Source organism: Mesoplodon densirostris, chromosome 6 (genome assembly GCF_025265405.1).
Source record: "Mesoplodon densirostris isolate mMesDen1 chromosome 6, mMesDen1 primary haplotype, whole genome shotgun sequence".
Lineage (NCBI taxonomy): Eukaryota > Metazoa > Chordata > Mammalia > Artiodactyla > Ziphiidae > Mesoplodon > Mesoplodon densirostris.
In genome coordinates, this window is record NC_082666.1 from 64,682,940 (window position 1) to 64,694,104 (window position 11,165).

Sequence of the window (11,165 nt, forward strand, 5' to 3'; positions counted from 1 at the left end):
CTGTAAAAAATAAAAACACATGGAGGCTAAACAATACACTACTTAATATTCGAAGTGATCACTGAAGAAATCAAAGAGGAAATTTAAAAATACCTAGAAACAAATGACAATGGAGACACGGCGACCCAAAACCTATGGGATGCAGCAAAAGCAGTTCTAAGAGGGAAGTTTATAGCAATACAATCCTACCTTAAGAAACAGGAAACATCTCGAATAAACAACCTAACCTTGCACCTAAAGCAATTAGAGAAAGAATAACAAAAACATCCCAAAGTTAGAAGAAGGAAAGAAATCATAAAAATCAGATCAGAAGTAAATGAAAAAGGAATGAAGGAAATGATAGCAAAGCTCAATAAAACTAAAAGCTGGTTCTTTGAGAAGATAAACAAAATTGATAAACCATTAGCCAGACTCATCAAGAAAAAAAGGGAGAAGACTCAAATCAATAGAATTAGAAATGAAAAAGGAGAAGTAACAACTGACACTGCAGAAATACAAAAGATCATGAGAGATTACTACAAGCAACTCTATGCCAATAAAATGGACAACCTGGAAGAAATGGACAAATTCTTAGAAATGCACAACCTGCCAAGACTGAATCAGGAAGAAATAGAAAATATGAAGAGACCAATCACAAGCACTGAAATTGAAACTGTGATAAAAAAATCTTCCAACAAACAAAAGCCCAGGACCAGATGGCTTCACAGGTGAATTCTATCAAGCATTTAGAGAAGAGCTAACACCTATCCTTCTCAAACTCTTCCAAAATATAGCAGAGAGAGGAACACTCCCAAACGCATTCTACGAGGCCACCATCACCTTGATACCAAAACCAGACAAGGATGTCACAAAGAAAGAAAACTACAGGCCAATATCACTGATAAACATAGATGCAAAAATCCTCAACAAAATACTAGCAAACAGAATCCAACAGCACATTAAAAGGATCATACACCATGATCAAGTGGGGTTTATTCCAGGAATGCAAGGATTCTTCAATATACGCAAATCAATCAATGTGATACACCATATTAACAAACTGAAGGAGAAAAACCATATGATCATCTCAATAGATGCAGAGAAAGCTTTCGACAAAATTCAACACCCATTTATGATAAAAACCCTGCAGAAAGTAGGCATAGAGGGAACTTTCCTCAACATAATAAAGGCCATATATGACAAACCCACAGCCAACGTTGTCCTCAATGGTGAAAAACTGAAACCATTTCCACTAAGATCAGGAACAAGACAAGGTTGCCCACTCTCACCACTCTTATTCAACATAGTTTTGGAAGTTTTAGCCACAGCAATCAGAGAAAAAAAGGAAATAAAAGGAATCCAAATCGGAAAAGAAGAAGTTAAGCTGTCACTGTTTGCAGATGACATGATACTATACATAGAGAATCCTAAAGATGCTACCAGAAAAGTACTAGAGCTAATCAATGAATTTGGTAAAGTAGCAGGATACAAAATTAATCCTCAGAAATCTCTGGCATTCCTATATACTAATGATGAAAAATCTGAAAGTGAAATCAAGGAAACACTCCCATTTACCATTGCAACAAAAAGAATAAAATACCTAGGAATAAACCTACCTAAGGAGACAAAAGACCTGTATGCAGAAAATTATAAGACACTGATGAAAGAAATTAAAGATGATACAAATAGATGGAGAGATGTACCATGTTCTTGGATTGGAAGAATCAACATTGTGAAAATGACTCTACTACCCAAAGCAATCTACAGATTCAATGCAATCCCTATCAAACTACCACTGGCATTTTTCACAGAACTAGAACAAAAAATTTCACAATTTGTATGGAAACACAAAAGACCCCGAATAGCCAAAGCAATCTTGAGAACGAAAAATGGAGCTGGAGGAATCATGCTCCCTGACTTCAGACTATACTACAAAGCTACAGTAATCAAGACAGTATGGTACTGGCACAAAAACAGAAAGACAGATCAATGGAACAGGATAGAAAGCTCAGAGATAAACCCACACACATATGGTCACCTTATCTTTGATAAAGGAGGCAGGAATGTACAGTGGAGAAAGGACAGTCTCTTCAATAAGTGGTGCTGGGAAAACTGGACAGGGACATGTAAAAGTATGAGATTAGATCACTCCCTAACACCATACACAAAAATAAGCTCAAAATGGATTAAAGACCTAAATGTAAGGCCAGACACTATCAGACTCTTAGAGGAAAACATAGGCAGGACACTCTATGACATAAATCACAGCAAGATCCTTTTTGACCCACCTCCTAGAGAAATGGAAATAAAGACAAAAATAAACACATGGGACCTAATGAAACTTCAAAGCTTTTGCACAGCAAAGGAAACCATGAACAAGACCAAAAGACAACCCTCAGAATGTGAGAAAATATTTTCAAATGAAGCAACTGACAAAGGATTAATCTCCAAAATTTATAAGCAGCTCAGGCAGCTCAATAACAAAAAACAAACAACCCAATCCAAAAATGGGCAGAAGACCTAAATAGACATTTCTCCACAGAAGATATACAGACTGCCAACAAACACATGAAAGGATGCTCAACATCTTTACTCATTAGAGAAATGCAAATCAAAACTACAATGAGATATCATCTCACACCAGTCAGAATGGCCATCATCAAGAAATCTAGAAACAATAAATGCTGGAGAGGGTGTGGAGAAAAGGGAACACTCTTGCACTGCTGGTGGGAATGTGAATTGGTACAGCCGCTATGGAGAACGGTATGGAGGTTCCTTAAAAAACTACAAATAGAACTACCATATGACCCAGCAATCCCACTACTAGGCATATACCCTGAGAAAACCATAATTCAAAAAGAGTCACGTACCAAAATGTTCATAGCAGCCCTATTTACAATAGCCCGGAGATGGAAACAACCTAAGTGTCCATCATCGGATGCATGGATAAAGAAGATGTGGCACATATATACAATGGAATATTAGTCAGCCATAAAAAGAAACGAAATTGAGCTATTTGTAATGAGGTGGATGGACCTAGAGTCTGTCATACAGAGTGAAGTAAGTCAGAAAGAGAAAGACAAATACTGTATGCTGACACATATATATGGAATTTAAGGGGAAAAAGTGTCATGAAGAACATAGGGGTAAGACAGGAATAAAGACACGGACCTACTAGAGAATGTACTTGAGGATATGGGAAGGGGGAAGGGTAAGCTGTGACAAAGCGAAAGAGAGACATGGACATATATACACTACCAAACGTAAGGTAGATAGCTAGTGGGAAGCAGCCGCAGAGCACAGGGAGATCAGCTCGGTGCTTTGTGACCGCCTGGAGGGGTGGGATAGGGAGGGTGGGAGGGAGATGCAAAAGGGAGGGGATATGGGAACATATGTATATGTATAACTGACTAAATTTGTTATAAAGCAGAAAAAAAAATGATTGCTAATATTTACAGAGCACTTTCTATGTGTCACGCATTTGTGCTGCCATATTATCTCATTTACACCTCCCAGCAGTCCTAGGAAGTAGATGTGACCATAACCTCTTTCTAGATGAAAACTTCAAGTGCAGAAAGCTTTTACCCCTAGGCATTCATTCAACAAACATCTCAGCACTATGGGCCCACGCAACCAAGCGGAATATATTATTTAAGTGTGAGCTGACCTCATTTTGTCTTGCTCTGAAAGAGCCAAAGCCCTGCTTCTAAATCACCACAGCTCAGGCAGTAGGTATCTTGGCTCTGTTACATTGGAAGTATTTTTGAGAAAGATTTAAAGAAAAGTTACGAAGTCACCAGGCCTGGAGTTCCTGTATAATCGGATCATCAACTAGTGTCACGTAGGCGCCCACCTGCGCAGAGCAGCCCCAGGACCAGCCCAAGTGAAGCACCTGAAGATTAAGGGCCACCAGCCCGAGTGGCTGCTGCCTTGGGAACCGCCTCACCTGACAAAGGACCAGCATAAGTCACAGTGAACTCTTAACACAAGATTTGATGTACTGCGCTTGGATTTGATCTATCATGAGACTCCATCTGCTTTTAAAGACCAGGTGATTTAATACCAGGAGCAAGAACTGAGAGCTTTCTAACACAAGTTAGTACAGGCTCTCAGAATATTGCCCCGTCACCTTCTGAACTCCTAAGAACTCTTAGGTTTCCGAGGACATTAGGTAAGAACTTCAACTACTACTTTAACTAAACCGTAAAATATCGAGACCCATCTTAACGCTCACAATTCATTTTCATTCTTGCCATCAACAACACATGGAACTTACCTGGGAATCCTTGAGATGGACCGAGTCTTGAATCAAGTCTCTGCCTATCACTAAAAGCTTCAACATATACATCAAGTCACAGTGAAAAGGATTCTGATACTGGCTAAAGCCCCGGGACAAAGACGAGTGGGCAGGCCAGGCCTGGTACTCACCAAAATGAAGAGAGATGGGAAGCTGGCCTGTGGAGACCAGGGAAGCAGTTAGGATCAGAAGCAGGCCTCTAGGCTCAGCTGTTCTGCCCCAAATATCCAACTGAGTCAGGCCCTAAGCCCCACTGTCCCTGGATCAGAGCGTCCTTTATTTTTCCCTATGGGTTACACAGCATATAGGAAAGAGGTGTGATCTGGCAGCAAGAGGCCTGACTAGACCTGGTTTTCAAACATTTGTTGCATCAGAATCACCTGGCACCTTGTTAAGACACAAGTTCCTGTGCCCCTCCCCCAGATTCAGGAGATCTGGGTGGAGCCAGAGAACACTAGCAAGTTCCCATTTGATACTGATGCTGCAGGTAGGACCACGCTTTGAGAGCCACTGAATTCTCACTTTTGTGACCTTGGCCACGGTACTTATCCACTCTGAGCCTCAATGCCCACGCCTGCAAAAGCACAAAGCAGGCTCATTCTCTTTGGAGCCATTCCACCATCGCTGTGCCTCAAGGTCTGTCTTGTTATAAAACCAGAACTTCCAAAAGTCCACATCACATTTCTGAATGCAGACAGTGAGTCAGATCCAATGCTCATATTGCATTGTATCAGCAACAGCAGTTTAGTTAATTGACTACAAAGCCAACAAGACAGAACTTAAAACACAAGCCAGTGTTTGCTCTTTTTTTGGAGGTGCCATGGCAATATTATTTGGCAAGGTTCTCAGTGTGGTCAGCTGTACCATGTTCTGTGATATGGATAAAGCATTGTGGATACATTTACTCATTCTATGGTTAAACAAAAGAGAATCTACATAAGCCCAGCTATTTTTAAAGAATTTAGCTTTGGTTCCAAAACTAAGTTTTATTTCCAAGCCATATGGATGGGTAGCTATGGTCTTACACAAGATTTCAGATGTCAGTGTCCACAGGGGCTGGGTGAACTGCTGCTGGGTGGCCAGTTGACCAGGCTGAGCGATAGGAAATGGCTTTCCTCTGGAGTCAGCCATGGTCCTGACCCCACCACGTCTCTGGCAACCCAAGGTGTCTGGGAGGCCGGCTCGTAGGCACTTGGTCCAGTGCCGCTGTGTCCGAGTAAGTGGCTTCACGAGGTTGTCAGCCTCACGGCTGTGAAGACAAACCCCACACACTCAAGGTGATGGAAACACCCCCTGCCCCCGAGGGCTCTGTCCTCTCCTCCTGGTTAGTATTTATTTTCAGCACCTGTTTCATGCGGTTTTTTATTCTCTACCTATTGCACTGTTGTGACTTGTTGGCCATTATTTGATTTTTGTACAAAGAAAGCTTTGTTATAGAAATCAGCATACTATTTTTTTAAATCTGGAGAGAAGATATTACGGTGACTGAAAATACAGTCAGGTGTCAAATATAGTGTATAAAAGCCTTCTTGCCGTCCTGTCGGTCATGTTACATTCATTTTATATTTGCTGGCAATATTGAAGGGATTCTTTTGTGTTTAAACTCTCATTTCTATCACAGTGTCATGAATTTTTAAAATTAGTATTTCATCACAGTTGTCTCAGTGTTGGTTAACTAATTTTTGCCAGGACCATTATTGATCAAGCAAATAAATTCAACAGCCATTTGAGGAAAAAAAAATTCCCTCGTTTCTTTAAAAAAATTTTTTTTGAACTGAGTACCAACCTTGCTAGGCACTATATGCTATATGCTAAAAATATATTGGGGGGGGCAACAAGGTCCCTGATCTGATGGGGGCTTGGAAAAATGGTGCCAACAGACAATAAAATATTTACAAAAATTAAAAAAAATGTATTTGCTGAAATGGCTGGTAGAGGCAGAGGAAATGGAAATTTAGTAAAGAGTAAGATCATTATGGATTGATGCATGATCAAAGTTCTTTTTCGGCTAGAGTATGAAGAAAATGTAGTATAGATGCTTGGAGAATGTAGTGCTGCTATGGTGCCAAGACTATACTCAGTGCTTACACTGTTGTTACTTAATTGGAATAGATGCCATGTGTTTGTAATATCATTAAGTGCAAGGTAGCACACTACATTAACGATACCATGGTAACTGCCTCCACAAGGAAGAAGCACAGAAGTAGGTGAGGATCTCAGCGACTCATAAGACAAATAGAGGTTGACTGAAAAACACAGGTAAAATTCAAACCCTAGCCTAGTTTATAAAATTTGGGGGAATTACATGGTCTAGAGAAACCAGGGACATTTCCCATGGTATGAAATCAATTATTATCCCTTAGTTTTACCTCTACAAGACAGGAAGTCAAGACTGATGGTTCTTCTCAGTGTTGACAAAATCACATTTCCCATTTCAAAAACACTTCTGATCCGTATTCACAAATAATGCAGTGACAAGCATTAGAAGATTTACAAAGGGTGTGGCTGTCCTGTTGGGACCATTGACAAGACATTTTAGTGTCTTCACTAAAATGCAATATAATTAGTGCTACCAGAAATTAAATACTGCTAACCAAAAGCGACTCCCTGAGATTTGGATTCAACTCCTCTTCCTTACTGCCCACTTGAAGGACAGCTGGTAATTTTCTTTACTTGGTGCTTATAGAACTCTCACTAGTAAAGGACATCAGATATTTCTGAGACCAGAAAAAACTATTAGCTTTGGATAATTCCAGTGAAACATTCAAATTAGAGAGGGAAAAAATCAGGAAAACAAACTGATCAAGTAGAAACAGTATATTCAAGAGCATGTGATTGGGGAAGCTCAGAGGGGTTAGTTCACTGCCTTTAGGAGAAGGCAACCAAAAGACAGCCTTCTAAGCACCTCCCTGACCTGTCATTTTGTTTATAAAAGTAGCTTCATGTATAAAAGAGAACTAACCCAAAGCCTAAGTAACCTAAGTCTTTATTTTAAGCCAAATTAAATTTAAATTATTTTATATCTAATAAAGAAATATGCAAATCTTATGTATAAGAATGATCATGTTAAAACACTTTGAATGAAGATCTTTGAAACCCTATAAAAGATTGAATTTTTAAAAAATCCTTACCTTAAAAATTAAAATTAAACTTTGCAATATGCAGATGGAAAAGTGAGGCTCTTAGAAATCATAATCATTGTCAAATTCACTAATAAAATAGGATGACATCTATAATATGCAGTAATGGATCAAGGAAGATCAACTAGTTTTCATCTAGCAAGCTAATTATTTGTCTACATTTCAAACAATTGTTTTTCATTGAATTAACATATAATTTTCTGATTCATATCCGATTCATGAGACATTCAAGAAGTTAAAATTAGGGGATCTGGAGAGATAAATAAAAAGTATGATCAACACAGAGAGACTCTGTGAACATGTATGATTACTGCTATTATTTCTTACAATTAGTTTTGAAATGTTTAGATGGGTTATCACCCCTCTCTTTCTCTCTTTTCTACACACACACACACACACACACACACACACACACACACACACACACACACACACACACACACACACACACACACACACACACACACACACACACACACACACTCTCCTTACCCTGAAACCTGTAAGGCCCATTTTATTTGGTTATGTAAATCATCATATTTAGGTAAGAAGACAGAGCTTTTCCGTTTGTTTGTTTTTTTTAACCATGAGAAGTTTGAAGAGACAATCAGTTTTGTCAATACTCTCATTAAAGATGTCTCCTTAATTTTTAGATAACCTTCCAGAAGTCAGACAATGGTAGAGACTCCCCTGCCCTTTCCGCTTCTTCCCAGGAATCAAAATTTACCCTCTCCTTCCTCCCTACTCCATCTGATAATCCCAGGGGCCTGGTCATCAGAAGTTAAACCAAAAGGGGAGGGAATGAAGAAGTTGAGAGCCCTGAAAGGCCAGCGGGGGATCGGGGGTGTGAGGGCAGCAGGGGAAGGATGTGGAGGCTCCTGTAAGGTGACTATGGAGGGTGAACATCCGTGTAGGAGACAGTGCTCAGGTGCATGCTGTAGACCAGAGGAGGCACTCTCAGTCCTCGGTACCCTGTGGACTCTGTGTGATCGACAAACGTCGTCTGACTTTAAGCAGATGATTAAAATAAATTCTGTCTTTCGCTGAGTGAATTTTATCATTTACGGCTTTTATGTGAGAGCACTCTACCATCCTGCCCTTTCACATTAGCGTCATAGCACAAGGTTACCAATGCTATAAGTAATATAAATGAATGTCTGCGCTTGTTGGTTCTGGAATGTTCAGTATGGGGGGTGGTGGGAGGATACAGTAGTCCTCAGGCAGAAATGCGCATCCATGGAAAAAAGTGGAAGAAAAAATGTTTTTTTATGGGTCACATTGAGAAAGTGAGGCAGTTCATTGTAGGTGGGCATGCTGCTTATTCCAAATGTTCTTGTGCCTGTTTATTCACATCTATTGCTCTCAGCATCTAGAAATTCTTGAGAGCCACAAAAAGGCCTTGTTAATGTCAACAGTGACTTCTTACCTTTGTAAAATATTCATAAGAATTCTTAAGTATGACTTTATGTGCTTACAGAGACTCTGTAGAGAAAAAAGCATTTTGTTTATATTAAGGAATGAACCATTAGCACTGCTTATTTTATAGTTTCTGTCTTTCAAGGGCTCATTAATTTCTATTTTTTGATTTTTATGTTTGCTTTTTGCTTGTTTTATAACTTGACTCTTTATTTAGACTGTTGATAGTAAAGATGTGCATAGATTAACCATTCATTACGAACACTCTTGTCTCTGTGGACATCCAAAATGGGTAGGGAACTCACACTCAGAGAGTTCTTACAGTATTGGGGGCACATTTGTATTATAGTTTCTGTTTAATTCTCACACCAGCTCTATAAGGTAGATATCCTTACTCATAGAGGTTCATAGAACTAAAATGATTTGTTCATGTTCGTGTGCCAGTAAAGAAGCAAGCTGGGATTGAACACATTTTCTTAGTGCCGTTTCCAGCAATATTTCCACAGCATTACAGCTAACTGTGGTTGTATTATTATACAGTTTGAAATAAGCAGGACAATTTTGGGCAGGATATGAGGATGGAGCCAGAAGAGAGGAATTATAAAAAGCAGTCAACTGATGTCTGTGGGACTGAGAAATTGGTTGATAGAAGATACGTTTCATTTATAAGCTGTGTTAATGACTTGTATTAACCATTATAGACTGTAACCTTTTAATATCAAACTCCTGTCTAACCCTGGGGTAATGTTCTGGGTGCTATTTGAGTCTCCTTTTAGTCAGTGGTCATTATTAAATCTTTTGCTATAATTTGAAATGAGCTCTACCAGTAGGTTATTTTCTTATTCAGAGTTATAAGTAGGTCAGTGAAAACAGAGCTCTGTATTCTTTCTGAAATAGTCAATGATTTTCTTTCAACATGCATGAAAGGTTTTAATGAAGAAAATAGAAACCTGATGAGAAGGAAAATTAAGCTCAGTTACTAATTGGTAGGAAAGATCAAATGGGAAGCAAACCAAACTTTCTTTTGACTAGATGAAGCATAGTAATCCAGTTATAAAACAATTTATGTTCTGTATTCATAGAATACATCTATTAAATATTCCCATCATTATTTTAATCACTGAATTTAAAAAGAAAGGTCCTTAAAACATTAGGCACTGCCATCGTTGCAATTTATTATTTTTCAAAACATAATGTGGTACACTAAACACTTTTACCTGGCTAGTGGATTTAAAAACTTAGCCCCAAATTGGTTAAAGTTATTAAGCTTTCTTTTTTCTATAATCAGAAGTTTTTCCACATAAAGTTATTCTTTCAAAATAAAAGTGGTACATATACACAGCAACCAGAATAAAAAAAGCAAATATTTCTTTTTGCAGTAAACAATCTCCTGTCCCCCGGCCCCACTACACCTCTATTCCCACTTTCTGAAGAGTAACTTCTTGGAAATTAAAAGAAAACAAATTGACTGATTATGCATTGTAGTTTTCCTTAAGCATTTTTAAATTTAAAAGTGATCTATTCTTTTCTCAAGTATTTATTTGTTCTTCATTCTTAAAATAATAATGCCTTCTCATTTTTTACCTTATTTTCTATAGTTGTTTTTCTTTTTTCTTTTTCTTTTAATAAAGTACAGACATTGGCAGTAACGGCCTCAGAATGGAGCAAGTTTTAGGAATTGTAAGGATACAGATCTGAGTTCAACAAGCTCAACAAAGATGAAAATCTTTTAATAATGAGCCGTGAGTCCCTTGCTGCTGAATGCATTCAAGCTAAGGGTCGATGAAGCACTAGTGACATCCTGGAAGGAATTTTCACATTAGGAAGAAGTTTGGACCACTCAGTGCTTAGTTAACTTGTAGATTCTACTGTTGCTTCTAATATCATGATAACCTTTGTGGTAAAGACTTGTAGGGCTCACACACACTGGTTCCTGTCTTCTTCCTGGCATATGGGGATTATATTTTGCTGCCCCCTCGTAGCTAAGCAGGGCTATGTGACAAGTTTTGTCTTTGGATTGTGGGCAGACATCAAGTGTATTACTTCCAGGCTGAAGCAGTTAATTGCTGTCACAGTTCTTACGTCTTTCACATTTGTGCCTGACAATTAGGAAAGTGGCCCCAGAGCAAAATGGTAGGGCTACAAGATCCAGGCAATCTGGACTACTGAGAAGCTACATGGAATCTAAAGTGATGGTGCATGAGAGAGAAATGAACTCTTCTTCTTTTTTTTTTTTTTTCCCCGGTATGCGGACCTCTCACTGTTGCGGCCTCTCCCGCCGCGAAGCACAGGCTCCGGACGCGCAGGCTCAGCGGCCATGGCTCACGGGCCCA